Consider the following 19436-nt stretch of genomic DNA (forward strand, 5'->3'; position numbering starts at 1 on the left):
GAGAGTCCCGCGCTGCAGGAATGCCAGAGACACGCAAGCATACGGCAGCTGTGCTGCTGCTCTCTTACTAGTAAGGTCTTCTAAGTGTGTAGCGCGTGTACGAATGTAGTTTAGAATTTACAGGGTAATGTTTCGACACCCGTGTGTCACTGGTGCGCGTGTTTTTGGGAAACTTGAACGAAACGTCGCATTCTTTCTGGATTCTTTCTCAAGTGATTTGACGCACTGATTCAAATGCACAGTTACAAAACTGACTTGGTACACGTCTTCGCGCTATCCCTTGCGCTTTCTTACACATAATGGCTATTGCGAGAAAGGAAATTTAAAAAGATCTGGCAGGAGGTAGGGGCGGATCTAGAGGGGGGTCCGGATGTCCAGACCGCCTCCTCAATTTATTTCTGTTTTCACATAGTGTTTAATTGACCCTAGATCGCGTGTCTAGCATGCTGCCTCAGAAAAAAATCCTGGATCTGCCCCTGGCAGGCTGAGATGGACGCTCTTTTTGCTAAAGGCGGGTAGTTGACAGGAACTCATATTTCTTCCGTAGCCAAAACGAAAGTGTGTGTGTGGGGGGGGGGGGGAGGGGGGGGGTAATGTCGAAATTAACGAAAGACACAAGAAATAAAAAAATGGGGCGGATCATTCGTGTCTGAGCTGTAGTACATGAAGTAGTAGCTTTACATGAAAACGTCAGGATCTCCTAAATCCGTCTGACGCACTGCACGCGTGGGCAAACTCGAGGCGGCGCGCATCCCATCGCCGCTGCGCCTGGAGTTCTCTTGCGGGCTCGGTCTCCGCCGTGGTGCTGAGCCCTCCCCTCCCCCCCCCCCCCCGCTCTGGATGCACTCCATCGTCTTTGTAGGTCACTTTCACACTCATACAAGTCGAAGTTGCCCCGCTGGTACAGGCTAAGGGCTCGCTGCGTGCGCCTGTCGAATTTGCCTCCGCCGCTAATCTCCGTCGGCGCTCCCGTAGCTCTCTCGATCGCTCGGTGCTGGACTTGGGGGCTCTTTGGGTTCCTCTCGAGAGGCCTTTTCTTCTGATAGTCATTTCCCTCGATTATGATATTTTAGTTCCATATATGACGACATTCTGGCAAAATTTGGACATTTCAACTTTGCAAATTTATAAAATTTTGGTTATTGTTGTTGAAGCCGATATCGCTTGAGGTCCAGGTAGAATCTCTCAAGTGCTTTCCAACGACACTTCGATGGGCGTCCTAGATTCGCGCGTTCGCGAGATAGACAGCCCGCAAGGTACGCGTACCCCTGTATTTCCTCCTCTCACGCACGCGTCCGCCCCAAATGACCTTATTAGCTAGAACCTTACACGTGTATGCTATCTGGATTTAGCCGGTTGTTTGCTATCGGTTTATTACTCACACAGTTATAGCGTCATGAAGTTCGACATAATTTCGTTGCATCGTAAATTTTGACCAGGCTACCATACCCAGGCATCACAATGTACTTAAAGTCGAGTGCAATGGGGGTGGACGGTATGTGTGTTATCAATGTTCTTTAGTTTCATGGGTCTGTTCAAGGCCTTCCACCTACCCGTACACCCCCATTGCACTCGACTTTCAGTACATTGTGCTGCTTGGGTACCGAACTACACAGACGTTTTCACGTCAAAAAACGAAGATAAGAAACACTGCATGCTCTCTACTGAACAGCCTTAATGGCTCTGCATTGCATGTATACATAGCAGCTGGAAACACACGATCCAGTAAAGAAAGAGAAGGAAAGAACAACATCAACTTCTAGCCGTCCGTAAAAACAAGATAGCTCCCGGCTTATCTTGCCACTTCGTGTCTTTCGGTTGTTTCGCAGATTCTGCGAGGTGGCAAGATAAGCCGGGTGCTATCTTGTTTTTACAGAGTGCTCGAGAAGTTGCTGTTTTTCTTTCTTCTCTTCATCATGTGTTTTATGCTGCTATGTATAGGTGCAATGCAGAGCCATTAAAGCTGTTCAGTTGAGAGTACGCAGTGGTCCTGGACCAAGATCTGCATGCATCAAGAAAATGCCTCACTTCGCCCGTGATTCGCCACGAGCTCTCGTGCGATGGCCAATCGCAACGTTTCTTTGAAACCGCGGCCTACCAAAATGGTTTTCACGTCCGCGCGTGACGTTTGAAGCCCGGCAACTTTAAAAATAACGATAACACTTGCTACGTGTGAGGTCAAGATCGGAACCCTGCTGCAGTCTCCCGTCCTTGTCTCTTCGTTTTGGCTGCTAAAGAAGTATGAGCGCTCTTTGACGTCGCGAAATGCTGCAGCTGTAGCCTCTCGATGCAGGTCGCTGGATTCCATGACGGGCTCGCAGTTCGCGCGAGTTGAATAAACGAACACAGAGGAGCGATGTCTAGGAATTACAATCGCCTCCTCTCAGCGCGTGACAACCTGATCCAAGCCGGCTCGGCGATTCTCCGGATCCTGCTCCAACAAGACTCCATGCCTGTCCTACCAAATAGCAATTCTGTCACAAACATTGTTTTTCGAACGCCACACAATATTGACTGATTATTCCTTTAATCCAGGCTAGCTTTAGAGGCGTACCATGGAGTCTTGTGTGCAATGAAAATGCAGCAAACCGCCCTGTTAACCCCCCCCCCCCCCCCCGCGCGCACACACACACACCGCCGTCCTTTATTTTTTTTTAATTTTTAAGTGGAGCCTGAGAAGCGTCCCTGTATCCGCCCCTGTTCACTGGTGCCTGTGAATGTGAGTTACAAGATCCATAATGCACATACCCTTTCTGAACCCTGCCATTAAGCGAAGTGTTCTGGGATTAGACTGAGAAACCATTTCTCTGCGGGTCAACGTAAGTCTGTCCATCAGTTTGCAAAACTTGTTGGTCAGAACAAATGAATTTCGTCCTGAAATGTGCCTGGTATCAGAGACTGCACCACAGGGGGGACCCGGCATTGGACACAACGTAATTAATTTATCATATTTTTGAGTAGGCAGACTACAGTAAGTCTAAAACAGCTATCGCTTGGTATAGCGTTAGACTTCTCCTTTTCATTAGGCATACCTTCGAAACAAACCGAAAATGGATGTGGATTGCGTAGCAGGAGCTCTCATCTGGCATTGCGTAGAATAAAATAGGTCATCTAGCTTCAAGCCAACGTGCACTACGTTAACATATTCAGTAATGTGCGTCCCAGTATCACCTCTTTACAAGACAGCACATGGATTCACGCGCTCGACAGCGCTTCATTTGCGGAACGTCTAATACCAGGAGTAAAGAGAGGTTAGAGGGTCCGGGTGCATTCCAATGTCCAAGTGACGTAATTGCCACGAATATCCTGACACGTTCGGAATGTCGAGGCCACGTTTGTGTCACGTCTGTGACGAATATAGTACTCTTGTAGGCTGTATGACAGGGAGTCGAACGAACGTATGTGACCCACGACTACGTTACACTGAAACTAAATGCATGACTGGCGCACGTTGCGCAATGTGCGTACATGCAGACTGGCGCGGATGTGGGTTACTTAGAGGGGGAAATGCGAGAGCCTGCAAGGAAGGAGAACATTAAAAAGTAGCATAATCGCAGCATACGATGTATATAGGTGGGAAGCTTTTCACGGTCAGTACATCCATGTTGACCATGTTCCATTTACAGAGAAGGTATCCGTAAGTATAGTGTATATATCGATATACACAATGATATTAATGAAATAAATTGGTTTAAATTTGAGGTAAATACTCTGGTTTAACGAGAGTATCACCAGTTTTCGACGATTATATTTTCTGAAATTCGTCGGAAAAAGATACTCATCTTTTCGAAACGTAGAAACGGTGGTTTGCGGCGAAGCCATGTTCGATCATATCTAACACGGCGAAAACACAAGCACAGTAACGGGGCGTCGGATAAACGTATTCAGAACTTGATGCTGTTGCAGATTCCCAATTGCAAAGATCGTTCAAGGTTGACCGAGACTTTCGCTCGGGAAAAATCAGTGAGCAAATATAATTGAATAAAACTTTCGGATGACGAAGTGCAATCCTTCTCGGGCCAGCGGCACGAGCAGCAGCGGCAGCTATCGTGGCGGCGAGCATTGTGTCTGTATAGCGGTGGAACAGCGATGTAGCGAAGCTGCCTAGTTCACTGGTATGGGCGGATCTAGGTGGTGGTGGTGGTGGTGGTTGGGGGGGGGGGGGGGGGCGAGACTCATCGTCACGCCCCCATTTTTTCTGGCGCACATTTTCGCCCCAAAACCGCGAGCTGCTTTTCGCGCAATAGCGGAAATATTGCAAAAGTGTGGCGCAACGCCTATGACGTATACTCGCAGACTCTGATCCCTATGATTTCGATGGCCGAAGCATGCGTTCGTCTATTGGACTCGCGCAACTCCAGAGTCGACTCTTGCTGGGCAAAAATGCCGCTGCGCGGCTCACGAGACGTCTTCACCGTGGCAGTGACTCCCGTTCTAATATTCGAGGATTCAACAAAGTGCTCGAGAGTCGACTCGCAGACGTTCCTCTCGGTTCCCACCTGCAGGTGAAGTTCCTATAGTGAAGGAGAACGTCAAACCAGCCTAGATTTTGCGAAGATTACAGACACAGTATGGGGTATGCGGAGCAAACGATGTCGGGGAAGAGTGTACGAACGGTTAAGATAGTTTGGCGAAGGACGGGATATGGTGACGAATAAACCGCATGGACACGTTCGTCCGACTGCAGTCACACCAGCAGTGGTGGGCAGGGTGAGGGTTTCCTCAGCCTCACCTCACGATATTTGAGGTGAGGTGAGGGCCAATTTTTCTGGTGACGTTTAAAGTGAGGTGAGGTGAGGAAAATCTTCAAAAAAATTGAGGTGAGGTGAGGTCAGGAAAATTTTCAATTTTTCTAGGTGAGGTGAGGAAAAATGAAAAAATTGAGGTGAGGTGAGGTGAGGAAAACTTTATGAACGCGCACTTTATGAAAACTTTTTCCGCGCGTACACGGGATACCTTTCCTTCTTTTTGTAGCTTCTGTCTCTCACCTGGCCGGGGACTGTCTTCTCTCGCCGGTGATACGCGCAACTTTTACGGGTATAACAATCGTTCCACGAAGCGTTTTCTGTGATTGATTAGGCCAAATCTGCCAGCACAAAAAAAAACAAAAAAAAACGTTACATTGACTAAGCAATTTCACGAGTTCATTGGCAGTCACTCAAAGCCAACGCGACTTTCCGAAGATGAAGATTCTTCAATCCCTGCGAACGTCACATCGAATACACAAATAGCTTGAAAAAATTAAGGTGGGGTGAGGAAAATTTCGAAAAAAATTTTGAGGTGGGTGAGGTGAGGAAAAGTCTCAAAAACTCCTTTGAGGTGAGGTGAGGAAAAATTTCGAAACATTTTTTGAGGTGGGGTGAGGTGAGGAAAAATTTTCAAAAATACTTTGAGGTGAGGTGAGGAAAAATTTCCAAAAAATTTTGAGGTGAGGTGAGGTGAGGAAAAATTCTCAATTTTTTTAGGTGAGGTGAGGTGAGGAAAATTTTTCTCCCAGAAAATTGAGGTGAGGGCGAGGCTCGTGAGGACAAACGCCCACCTCTGCACACCAGTAAGCATCGCAGGCGTTGAGCAAGCCATTCTCGAGAAGCGGCGACCCAAGCAACACGCCAATATTCGTCCAATATTGGACCCATATGGACTCTCATAGAGTCAACAATACACAGGATTACCACTACTGGGCCAAATATGGGCTGCCAATATCGGACCAATATGGGGAGTGCAACCAGGCTCCATATTGGACCAATATGGGCTGACCATATTGGCAAGCCCATTTTGCTCATATTGCGCCAATATTTCCGTGATAACGCCAACGGGGAGCCCGTTTAATAACAAAACATTATCCGGTATAATATCCACCAGTGATATTACTCTCTTGTTTTTGCTCGGCGGAGGGCTGTCCGGGTGCTTACCGGTGGGCGGAGGGCTGCGCGTGCGCTTACCGTCGTCTATTTTTCAACCTGGGCCGACTTCTTTGGCGATTTTCACTCCTGTATCCAATGTCCTATCCACTGGGGCTGGGTATACTTTGAGCTGTTCTATAATAATTAGCTCCATCCAGAGCTTGTTGACCCACGCATACCACACAGTATGCCGATCAAGGACACTGACTACAAGAAGAAATACAACACGCAGGAAAGGTCTTCGTAGTGCAACCATTTCGTCAGAGTGTGTATTTATACTGCTGTGCATGGTATATGCACTACAATTCCCTTTTCGTCACACAGCTCTGCATTGCTGTGCTTGCAGTTGACCCCAAATGTGGCCTTCATCATCTAATCCAAGTTATCGGCCTCAGTGGCGGAAGACTCTGCTCCGCCTGCGCGGTGTCATGACGAACATGAGCACATTCCCGTGGAGCGTGGACTGCGTCACACAGAGGGACACTGTACCCTAGCTGACTTATCATTATCACAGGAAGTTTGATTCGTGTATGTTTGTGTGTCCGTGGTGCTCCTGGTGTCCATTGGGTACTGTTTATTGTGGAAGCTTATCTCTTGTATTCACATTTTAGACTGCCATCAGAACCCTTGTGCGAACAAACTCAGTTCAGCCAAAGGTGTCACACTCCGATTCTCATAATCAGCTGAACAGAAATATGCGCATCCTGCACAACGCTGTAGTTGGTCAGCTTATTGCCCAATCCCCTTTGTGTGCGGCAGTCGCATCTTGTTATAGACAACACTCAAACGTTACGTTGTCCTGAACTGTCCTTGTGGATTAGGACGTGCTGTATGAGGGATACGTGAGTTTCAGTGAAATAACGCAGCATTCACATGCCTGCTTAGTTTTCTTTTCATGGGGTAAAATACTACAGGGGACGGTAACACTAATGTGCCACACGTGACAGTTCTACAATTTGGATGTTCTGCATTCTGTGTACTAAAACATCTGGCAGCGAACAGTTTGGCTGACAGTTAAAACATTGGTGTAGAACGTGGCCTAGGACTTGGTATAGAACTTCGCGTACGCCAGATCGCCCTTCTTCAGACGAGGGAACAGAGGGACTTGTTGCGAGCACGATGGTCGACGGTCAGCGTCCGCGTCTCATTGGTCACAATTTGTGCACTGAGCTCGCCTTAGAAATTCCAGTGCACAACTGTTGATGCGTGCCACCTCGTTACAAAAGCATCTGGCTATCAAGTCATCCTGTTGTTTCAGCCTACCCTTGATGCCCACCAATGGCGACCAGCAACCTGCTCGACGCCCCAGCACGCTGTACAATCCACCACAAGGACTGTACCGCTGGCACTGTGCTCGTGAAGATAACTGCCGCCGCTGTCATATGCAGCTTCATTCCCTTCTTTTTAGACTTTGTGTACAAATATGAGTGTCGAACTTGCGGCGTCGGCGTAAATGAGTCGACAACAGCACTGTCAACTATACTGAGACACCCATCACTGTTCAGGTGATCAGATGCCATCAGAACTGAGAATGAACGCCATGTAAGACCGCACTGCCGACTACACAACTTGGCTCGTCTATACCGATCACACTGAACCAAAAATACAGCATTATATGTGCCAGTGTCAAAGCACCGTGATATCGCAGGACAGTCCACAATAATTTTACAAGACAGTGCAGTGATAATCTGGGGCTGACGATGGTGCAGTAATTTTGCTGTTCACGAAATGATCCCGACGATTCCGTATACACAGAAGCACATGTGAGCTTGCCATGAATTTCATGAAGTCATTGGAGCACCCGCAAGCCATACCACTCCATTGCTTTCTCAATAGGCCATCAACTGTTTTTCAAATTAATGTAGAAGGTCTGCGGAATCAGCTACTGTTCTTTCTTCTTCTCTTTTTCTTGTTTCACCGCGGTTCCACAACGAGTGTTGGAAACATTTGGTGTGTTCGCGAGGTTCTGTTGAATGAAATTGTGGATCCGTCTGCTATCACACGCACAAATAACAGATAACACGCGGGCGCTGCTCTCAAGGTGATAAAGGCAAGCTAGAGGTCGAAGGTAAAAGAACAAAGCAAGAGGAAAAGAGTGCTTTGTAATCCTTTCCGCTGATATGGTGGATCAGCCGCGTAATGTAACATGTAACCGTCTGCCGTCGTAGTACCAGGAGCCTCCGCAGTGAACGCTAGGTAATCAATTAGATCGTCCTGTGCTCCACCTATTGAGCGGAATTGACGAAACGCGGAGGGTGTTACACCCCCTTAACAAACAGGACCAACTAGTGGATTCGAACAATAAAGCGAGAGAGGGAAGCCGCCAACCATAAACTTCACCCTACACTCCCGCCAAGGTTACGCCCGTAGGGAGGGGAGGATTCTCGCGCGGCATTCTACACAGAGTCTCAAACCACATGTTTTTTCTTACAAATGAAATATTGTTGTAAATCAATTTCTAGAATTCTCACGGCGACACGGACGGGATATTAATAACATTTCTAAACCAGATAGCATAACAAATTTTTAAACAATAAAATGAGCATAGACATGCTTTTAATTAAGTGTAGAACACACTAGAAAACAGTACAAACAAGGAAGCTTCAGCGAAGAGATGGAACGATTTTGCACTCGTTACCATAAGTCATGGGAGGACATGATAAAAAACGGCTTCGAAAAAGAAGAGCTTCGAAATGATTCCACTATCATTGCATTTCAATACGTCCTGGACATGGTCGTTTTCGGAGGTATGGTGCAAATTACAGAATTGAAGGTGCAAGAATTTGTATACCGAATCTACAATAGTTATAAAAATATCTGCACATCAACACCGGAAGGACCACTGGGATTGACGGTGGGGTTTTTGAGGTCGGCTAACGAAGAATTGCAGTGCTCAGCACCAGATGTAATCCTAATCATTGCAAAGAGCATTGCATTCATCAAGGAAGCAGTGAGATGAAATTATCATATACAAGCGGTCTATATCGCACGATTCATTATGGATTTGTTGAAATTACATCTAACCATTGACATGGAAAGTACATAAAAAATCTTATCACGTGATATGTTCCACTATCACGACTACGCAATTATTTTCTTCTACCAGTTCTTGTCGAATGAGCAGAACTTCAATGTTGTTGTACAAGGTCTTACGTATCATCATTTATTGAAACCCAACGAACATATCAATTGCGTTGGACCACTGGACGATTTCCATCTAATACACTCTTGTACGCCATTCAAGAATCTTCATAGAAAGAAAGGAAACAGAAATAAGAGATTGTGCAAGTTCGTGGCAACTAGTGCAAGTTACTGAAGCGATACAAATACGGCAACAACGTATCGATTGCATTAATCAACGCTGGATTGAAGCGACCCATAATAAGACATCACTATATAATGCATTCTCAATTCATCAATCAAGACAACAAACGAAAACTTCAGACTTTGGAATAGGACAATAGTGTATGATTACCGTTAATAAAAATATTATGTTTGATTCTTTCTGTGTGATACCTCTTCAATGCTATTGCATCATACCTGCAATAAGTAAGTATATTCTTTATTATGTGTATTGTATTGTATTGTGTTTCATCTGCTTCAGGTTTTTTGGCTGTGTTTTTCTCCTTCACACAGAGTCACAACATAATTCCCGGCACTATTGAATTTAAAAAATATATTTTCACTTGTACTTTTGTGTATGGTTATCCTTTGCATGTCTATACTTGTGATGTCAGCCGAAGTGCGAAAATTGCCAAAGAAGTCTGCCCAGGCGGAAAAATTGTAAATGAAGTCGGCCCAGGTGTGACGGTAGCATCGCTTGGCGGGGTTGCCGGCGTGCATGTCCCTACTTCCATGTTGTGGAAGACGAGACAGCGAGGCAGGTTGACGATGTGTTTATTACCGCGAGATGAGATCAGAATGATATGAACAAGACTCTCGTCACGTGAGAGGGAGGCAGGTGATGACTCATTGTCGTCTTCAGCCATGGATTCAACAGGTTGCCCCCGGCGGCGATGATTGACTATCTGATTGCTGTTCTTCCGATGCTTCTATTCTGTATAAATGTTGCACGGGCCTTCGGATGATGCTCTGATTGGAAGTGCGCAGTAAGCAGACTCGAACCCTCCCATCTGTGCTCGTGAAGGCTTTCTGGACGATTCCCATCTGCCTCTGTAGCCTAGTACGGTAGGAATCCTTAATTAGAACCACGTCTCCCACTTTGACGTCGGTGGCTCTCAAGCCCTTCGAATGGTATGCGGAGCGCAGTTCGGCCAGGTATTCTTTGTGCCACCTGTTCCAAATCTGTTCGAGGTATGCTTGCTGCCTCCTCCACGTGGCTCTTAGCAGACCTATGGATTGGGCGGAGTTCCTTAGAAGACTCGCTGAAGGTAGCGCCAAGTGTGTTGACGGTCATGCTGTCAAACGACGTCCTATTATCATGCCGGCCGGTGTTAGAGGTACGGGTTCCCAGTGCTCGTTGTAGACAAAGGTTAACGGTCTGGAGTTGATCACCGCCTCGACCTCTGTAAGTAATGTTTGCATGTCGGTGAAGTATAGCACGTTCTTCGGGAGAGTTTTTCGGATGGCAGATTTTACTGACCTTACCAACCGTTCATAGAATCCGCCCCACCATAGGGCTCTCTCTCTGCTACGAAATTCCATTGAATTCCATTCTGTGAGTAGAAGTCTTGTGTTAACGGATCTCTGAGGGCTTTCCGCGGTACTTGAAGTCCCCTCGCCACGCAGTTGAAAGTCTTCGCGCTGTCTGAGTACACGGTGTGGCATATGCATCTTCGGGCTATAAACCTGCGGAAAGCCTGTAGAAATTTAGCATCAGACATGTCTTCGCAGAGCTCCAGATGTACTGCCCTGGTAACAGCGCACGTAAACATCGTTTCTCGTACATCCTCCTTGTTCGTTTGAGCGTTATTGGCTCCGCCAAATCTATGCCCACCACCTGGAAGGGGTGCCACATCGTCACGCGGTCTGCTGGTAGCTGCCCGTCGACTTGATCTACATGCCTGGAGTCGATCTTTTTGCATACAGCGCAGTCTCGTATCACGTGCTTGATCTGCTGACGGGCACGGATCACCCAGAACTTATCTCTTAGTTGAACGAGGGTGTCACGCACTCCAGAATGCATGACTTGTCGATGAGATGCATCAACCAGAAGTCTGCTGTAGTGTGAGTTGGCCGGGATGAGGATGGGGTGACGCTCGGCAAAGGATTGTTGACTTGCCCGCATGCGTCCACCAAATCTCAAAACGTCGTCCTGATCCAGAAATGGCCTCAAATCCCGTATTTTCGAAGTTGTAAGTAGCGGTTTTTGTTCGCTCAAACATGTTATTTCATGTATGAATGCTGAGCGTTGTGCTTCCTTGATCCAATACAGTTTGGCAGTCTGAATTTCTTCTGTTCACAGCGGACCTTCCTGTCTCACTTGTCTATCGTTCTTTGAGAAACGGGACCCACGCTGTCACTCGATGAAGTCGCGTTATGCTACTAAAGCGTTTCATGTCTAGCAGTGGCTGTACACGTTCGTTAGTCGTTTGCAACACAGTGTGCGTTTCAGTGGGTGTTTCTGAGCAATGGCTCAGAACTGTCGTAAGATGGATATCGTCAGTTGGCCAAGTGTTTGTGGGACCTTGTAGCCACATCGGTCCTTTCCACCACAACTGTGATGCTAATGCCTCTCGTGAGAAGATCGGCCGGGTTGCAGTGTGTAGGTACGTAATGCCAGTGTTCCGTGCCAACGTTCTTTTTTTTTTTTTTCACTCTATTACGCACGAACGGTATCCAGTGCGTTGAATCTCCTCGTATCCACTGGAGAGTGATGGTCGAGTCTGTCCAAAAGTGGTGCACAGCCCGTGCACGTAGTTAGAGAGTCTGGAAGACATCAGTGCTCCCGTTAGCTTCAACCGAGCCAGAGTCATCTTCTTGATGGGAGCAACTCTTGATTTGGCTGTTATCAGTTGTACCCGTTGTTGGGATGATTTGCGGCCAAGACGTAAATATGCGGCTGTGCCATAGGCAGTACGGCTGGCATCGGAGAAAAAGTGTAGCTCTTCTTCTTCGTTATCTTGGAGGTGCGTGCCGTAGTGACGTGGAATTTGCACAGTTTTTAGGCGTGGCATTTCACAACTCCATGCTCGCCATCTATCATGCAGGTCTTTCGGTAGCATTGTGTCCCAGTCCAGTTCCTTCTTCCATATATCCTGTAAGAGTGTCTTTCCGGACATCGTGTAAGGTAGGATGAATCCCAGAGGATCATAAATTTCCGCGATCGAGCGCAAAACATGCCGTTTCGTAACCTCCTTTGTCGTGCTACTACCCTGTGCGTCTTTGAGTGGCAAGGAGAGAGTGTCAGCCTCTTGATCCCATATCGTGCCAAGTAACTTTGTTGTCGTGTCGATTGTTATGGCGTCCTTTTCGTTACGGAATATGTCACGCATTTTGTTGCAGTTGGATCCCTGGTTCGTTCTCGCACCAATTTGTGGAAGACGAGACAGCGAGGCAGTTTAACAATGTGTTTATTACCGCGAATGAGATCAGAATGATATGAATGAGATTCTCGTCACGTGAGAAAAAGGCAGGTGATGACTCACTGTCCTCTTCAGCCATGGATTCAACACCAGAGTTCCAGGTAACTCGTTACTGTACGTAACCAAGTTCTTTTTTTTTGGTAACTTGTAACTTAACTCGGTACTTTTGCGCCGTGGTAACTTGAAGAGGAACTCGTTACTTTTTCAAGTAACTTTGCCAAAGTAACTTAAGTTCCAAGTTACTTTTAACTTGCTTTTCACTCACGTCCACGTATTTTCTTGCTTTCTCTCTTGTTCCTTCGTGGCATTTTTGCCATAAAACGTGATATTCAATTGATATCACGATTGATATTGTCACGGATGAAAACAGACGAGAGAGACGGCGAATAATCGGCGAAGAAGAGGAACTAGAGAAGCTTCTCCAAGGTCGTCGATCCGTCCATGAGATGGATGCGAGCGAACGAACAGATGCTTCTGGAAGCATCGCTCGCTAATCAGCGCGGCGTGTCGTGGATCTCAGCCCGTCGCTCGACGCCTCCCCTCCCGCTGCCGCTGTTCCGTGTGGTCGCTTCAAAGATGACACGTGGGAATATCATGATTGACGTGATATTCATCAATGACAGTATTTTATTCAGGAAGTAAGAACCGCTGCCATTCAAATGAAACTGAACCAATGTGCGCCCACAGGGAGTAAGATGCAAAGCGTTCGAATAGACCTCTACCAGAGAAACGTCATCATGACATTGGTAGACAGACTGAAACCGAAACAAATCGGAAGGAGAGGGCTGGGTTCCACGAACGGGCACTTGTTCGCTGCCTCCCATTGAAAGAAAAGCAGGACGGAGGGTCGTGTCCCTTTAAGGGACCATATCGTAATCCCCTCAAGACCGTGGCTTTCAGGCGCGACCTTGTTCGCCTCTAGCTTCGAGCGTACTTCAATTCTAACAAATTTGTTGCGCTATCGAACACTATGACGTCATTTGTTTACAAACAGGGAGAGGTCTATTGTTGGAAACGAAAACGATCTAAGCGTGTTGCACTCCTCCGCAGGAAAGTCTAGGTCTAACTCAACTGCTCACGCGCGCTCCACCTGCGTAATGCTATTTTGTGTCCCAAGTAACTTGGAAGTAACTCGTTCTTTTTTTTAAGTAACTCAGTAACTGCGAGTTGTATTTCAGACTGAACAACTTCGTTATTAATTTAGTTACATTTTTAACACGTTAACTTAACTTGTAACGAGTTCTTTTTGACGGGTAACTTCTCAATCTATGATGTAAACCGCCCACGCACCACCCACCGCACGAAAAAAAAATACCAATGAAGTCGGCCCAGGTTGAAAAATACACGACGGTAAGCGCACGCGCAGCCCTCCGCGCACGCGCCGCCCCCCGCGCGCGGGAAAAAATTCGCGAGTGAAGTCGGCCCAGGTGGCTATGTTGCTAACTCTCATTGCTTTTCTCTCCCAACGTATGTATTCTACATCGGTGCTTCCCCAATTTTCCATTGTATTTAAAGAAATAAAGGTCTCGGGCAACCTTCAACGACCCTTGTATTATGAAAATGACTGTTCTCCCGAAGATTGACGGCTTTCCCTCTCGCGCCAACCTCCTCGGCAGGTGACCTAGGTTCCAGGGGGAGAAGGAAGGTCGCAGCTCTCCTGAGTAATACCCCTGTTACATGGGCAGCGTTCGACGACCGTTGAAACCAACCCCCTTGAAAAACGGGGGTAGACCAAGCAGCATTGGATTCAATACCCTATTAGAAGTTGACACATTACACGGTTGTTGACGCTACGCGTGTTTTTCAAGACAGTTGGTTTCAACGGTCATCGAAGGCTGCCTATGTAACAGGGGTATTGCGCGGGCAGCGTTCGACGTCCGTTGAAGCCAACTGCCTTGAAAAACGCGCGTAGCGACAGCAAGCGTGTAATGTGTCGACTTCTAAAAGGGCATTGAATGCAATGCTAGAGAGGTTGAGACGATACGCGCTTCCCTGCGCTAGCCCCCGTTTTTCAAGGCAGTTGGCTTCAATGGTCGTTTATGTTTACCTATGCAGACTGGATAATTAGTTGAAGAAAAGGTACCAACAGTGGGATTCGAACCCACACCCTCTGACTGCCGGTCAGAGATGCTACCAATTACACCATGATAGCTATAGGAGCTACCCTCTCTTCAACGAAGGAAGCACAGGGACAAGCACACCCTCAACATATTCTCTCTTGCATTGTTGCCAGTCACTCCCACATTCACACAGACGAACACAATCGTGGCGGGCGCCATCTTTCTCATTTCTGCGCATCTTTGTCATTGGGCGGCATTTCTGTCTGGATAATTAGCACTGACTGTAAGCAAACACTGATATCCAGAGGCTCATTGAGGGACCTGTCTATTTTGGCGCACATTATCTTACATCAAAGGGAATATGGAACTGATCTGCAGTGAAAATTCAGCACCGCTCACTTCACAAGATTCACTTCAGATGAGTGGCACCGCGATATTGAGCAATGTGGACCATGACATTCAGCGTCATCTCAGCAACAGGGTTGGAAATCCAAATCAAGCATATAAGCTACACAATGAGCGGTGGCGAAGTTCGCTCCATCTGGATTCATACAAGCTTCACAGAATAGAGCACGAAGGAAACAGCAGGCAGTAAGGGCTCTCGACGAAAAGGCACATCGAGGGAATCAAACGAAGCCTTTGTGGAGGAGCGTCCTGTGAGTTTCGCGCCGACGCTTTTGACATGCGACTCTTTGTGGAACTTGTGGAAGTGTGTTGTCCTATGCCTTGCAGAGAACCCTGCTTTTCAATTACAACCGGTTTCCATTGGGATCACGATTGTATCAACATGGCGCATTTACTAACATCTGTTTTTTACACATTTGAACACTCGTTACACTGTATACGGTGCACTACGTGGTAGGGCTACGGCCGATTCCTTCAATTGTTTGTAGGGGAAAGGTAAACGTGAGTAGTTACTGTTGTTAGGGAGTTTTAGGAAATCGTAAGCGCCCTCCGATTCCGCTGTGCGTCAATCACATATCGGCAACGTGATGTCAGCCACTTCAACGGAATCAGGTGATTGGCTTATCATGTTTTCGGAAACGTTATCGTGAAACTTCTGCACTTTCCTAGGAAAACGTAGAAGTGTCACGATAACGTTTGACGTGAAACGTTATCGTGCAACTTCTACGTTTTCCTAGGAAAGCGCAGAAGTTGCACGATAACGTTCCATCATTTCGCGCAGCACTTGATGTGCCTCCCTGCTTTGAGGGCGTTTTTCTTGCCTTTCGAAGAGAACGCAACGACGAGACGAGGCACGGAGAACGGCCACCTGCTTGCAATACGTCCGTATCGTTTAATATCGCCGGATCATAGCACGCGCACCGCGCTCTGCCAAGGTCTGCCAAAGTTTCGGCTGAGGTCATGTGATATACGCTCAACGAAAACCATGGAGTTTTATTTCATCCTGCAAACATTTTTCGTCGTGCTGTTATCCTGCACCAACACTACAGAAATCACTCACAACGGTACTGAATGAAACATCTAAGGAGTCCATCAAGGTGGTGGCGCTAACTAAAATTCTACGGTGGCGCATTCTAGTGCTGGTCGTGTATTGTCATCAAGCAGGAAAACCACCTATGGATGTGGTCCCCTTTGCACAGACAATAACTTCACGTTACAATCCGACGAGCTAAAGAACAACACTCTGTAGGAGAGTTAGCTTTTCGTACTGGCCATACCAAGCGAACAATCCAAACACGAGGGAGTCGCTGCGGAGGGCAGTACAGTCCTAGAGAGCTGGCTAGAACATGATTTGCCACTCACCCTTAAAGGGACGGTCTCGTACAGATCGAGCGATTCCGAAACTTAGCTTATATTCAAGAGTGCTACAGAAATACAGTCGCGAAGTTTCAACCAGAACAACGAAGTGGTTTTCGAGAAATTTGAAGGAATATGCCGTGACAGCAGACGACGGAAGTCGCAGCTGGATTCAACTCCCTCTCATGCAACGTCACATGTGACGTGTTATGGTATTTATGGTGGCAGGTCGCCCATTGGGCGACCGAAGCGCAATGCACAATACAGTCTGAGGTGTATGTGCTTTGCGCTTGAAAGTTGTCACGCGCGACGTCGTAATGTCTGATAGCAAATTTAGCGATAGTGACGGGTCCCTGTCACTAAGCGGTGAAGATGAGCTCATCGGCGCCGATCGATTGAAGAACCGGGGACATCGATGAACCTTTAGCTACTGACCCTTTGCCACAACAGCGTGGTTAGCCAGTGAAAGTAGTGGATGATCCGGAATCGATTGACGGGTAAGACTCATCCACAAAAGCGCACTTTTTGCACATTGCAGGTGTGTGTGTAGACACTGCTCGCCAATACCAGCATGTGTGTTGTGCGCACAATCCGGAACCTGTTTCGATCTGTCACGTACACATGGTGTTGTATTCTCCTGAAAGGTGTTGTAAGGTTTGTTTTTGTTGCGCAGCTTTTTATTTGCATATAAAAATGTGTGTTTCATGGTACGTTATGCAAAATTTCAGATTTGGTCATATGTATCAGAACTTGGATAGACTGCTGAAGAAAGCTGCTCTCTCTATCCATTCCCGCAAGCGGCAGGAGGTTGTCAACGTGATAAGTGAAGGCTTTCCATTCATGTCATTACACCTGGAGCAAATGACAAAATCAAGGATAAGCTGATCTACGTCAACGTCTTCAATTACCCCTGGCCTATGAAAAAAAAAAAAAAAAAAGCCATCCACCATCCATCATATCTGCATCAAAGACCATGCTTCTGCATCGAATAAGCTCTTATCATCAGTGATGATTATAGTATTTCATATCAAAAATACCTAGACGTGCATTACGAATGTGCAAGATGGATCGGCCGTATTTTTGCTAATGTTATGGCGGTGTGTTCATGAGCCCATACTGGCTCAGATTTTGATTGTGTCAGGGGTTGCACACTAAGATGTCCAGCACGTTGAATATAAAAGATTTGGAAATGTTTAAAAACTTTCAAAAATATCAAAAATACCTAGACATCCATGACAAATTTGGAAGATGGAACAGCGGTTTTACATGTCGTCTGGCTTATTGTTGCTCATGTCACACCGGTGTGTTCATGAGCCCATATTGGCTCAGATTTTGATTGTGTCAGGGGTTGCACACTAAGATGTCCTGCACGTTGAATATAAGAGATTTGGAAATGTTTAAAAACTTTCAAAAATATCAAAAATACCTAGACATCCATGACAAATTTGGAAGATGGAACAGCGGTTTTACATGTCGCCTGGCTTATTGTTGCTCATGTCACACCGGTGTGTTCATGAGCCCATATTGGCTCAGATTTTGATTGTGTCAGGAGTTGCACACTAAGATGTCCAGCACGTTGAATATAAAAGATTTGGAAATGTTTAAAAACTTTCACAAATATCAAGAATACCTAGACATCCATGACAAATTTGGAAGATGGAACAGCGGTTTTACATGTCGTCTGGCTTATTGTTGCTCATGTCACACCGGTGTGTTCATGAGCCCATATTGGCTCAGATTTTGATTGTGTCAGGGGTTGCACACTAAGATGTCCAGCACGTTGAATAGAAAAGATTTGGGAATGTTTAAAAACTTTCAAAAATATCAAAAATACCTAGACATCCATGACAAATTTGGAAGATGGAACAGCGGTTTTACATGTCGTCTGGCTCATTGTTGCTCATGTCACACCGGTGTGTTCATGAGCCCATATTGGCTCAGATTTTGATCGTGTCAGGGGTTGCACACTAACATGTCCAGCACGTTGAATATAAAAGATTTGGAAATGTTTAAAAACTTTCAAAAATATCAAAAATACCTAGACATCCATGACAAATTTGGAAGATGGAACAGCGGTTTTACATGTCGTCTGGCTTATTGTTGCTCATGTCATACCGGTGTGTTCATGAGCCCATATTGGCTCAGATTTTGATTGTGTCAGGGGTTGCACACTAAGATGTCCAGCACGTTGAATATAAAAGATTTGGAAATGTTTAAAAACTTTCAAAAATATCAAGAATACCTAGACATCCATGACAAACTTGGAAGATGGAACAGCGGTTTTACATGTCGTCTGGCTTATTGTTGCTCATGTCACACCGGTGTGTTCATGAGCCCATATTGGCTCAGATTTTGATTGTGTCAGGGGTTGCACACTAAGATGTCCAGCACGTTGAATATAAAAGATTTGGAAATGTTTAAAAACTTTCAAAAATATCAAAAATACCTAGACATCCATGACAAATTTGGAAGATGGAACAGCGGTTTTACATGTCGTCTGGCTTATTGTTGCTCATGTCACACCGGTGTGTTCATGAGCCCATATTGGCTCAGATTTTGATTGTGTCAGGGGTTGCACACTAAGATGTCCAGCACGTTGAATATAAAAGATTTGGAAATGTTTAAAAACTTTCAAAAATATCAAGAATACCTAGACATCCATGACAAACTTGGAAGATGGAACAGCGGTTTTACATGTCGTCTGGCTTATTGTTGCTCATGTCACACCGGTGTGTTCATGAGCCCATATTGGCTCAGATTTTGATTGTGTCAGGGGTTGCACACTAAGATGTCCAGCACGTTGAATATAAAAGATTTGGAAATGTTTAAAAACTTTCAAAAATATCAAAAATACCTAGACATCCATGACAAATTTGGAAGATGGAACAGCGGTTTTACATGTCGTCTGGCTTATTGTTGCTCATGTAACACCGGTGTGTTCATGAGCCCATATTGGCTCAGATTTTGATTGTGTCAGGGGTTGCACACTGGGGTAGCACACTAAGATGTCCAGCACGTTGAATATAAAAGATTTGGAAATGTTTAAAAACTTTCAAAAATATCAAAAATACCTGGACGTACATGACAAATTTATAAGATGGAACAGCGGTTTGCAACATGTTTACATGTCGTCTGGCTTATTGTTGCTCATGTTACACCGGTGTGTT

General features: G+C 46.1%; 1 long non-coding RNA gene across 6 annotated transcripts in view; it reads right to left on the reverse strand.

Annotated features, from left to right (window-relative positions):
• The window catches only part of LOC135378112 (uncharacterized), a 46207-nt gene that overhangs the window by 25321 nt on the left and 1450 nt on the right, over positions 1–19436 (reverse strand). Inside the window, exon 1 of one of the 6 annotated variants that reach the window (XR_010418276.1) lies at positions 16276–16524. The exons of the other annotated variants lie outside the window; for them this stretch is intronic. This is a non-coding gene — a long non-coding RNA (uncharacterized LOC135378112). Of the gene's footprint in view, positions 1–16275; positions 16525–19436 lie in introns of those variants that run through there. 6 annotated transcript variants of the gene reach the window in all.

Source organism: Ornithodoros turicata, chromosome 1, assembly GCF_037126465.1.
Source record: "Ornithodoros turicata isolate Travis chromosome 1, ASM3712646v1, whole genome shotgun sequence".
NCBI classification, from domain to species: domain Eukaryota; kingdom Metazoa; phylum Arthropoda; class Arachnida; order Ixodida; family Argasidae; genus Ornithodoros; species Ornithodoros turicata.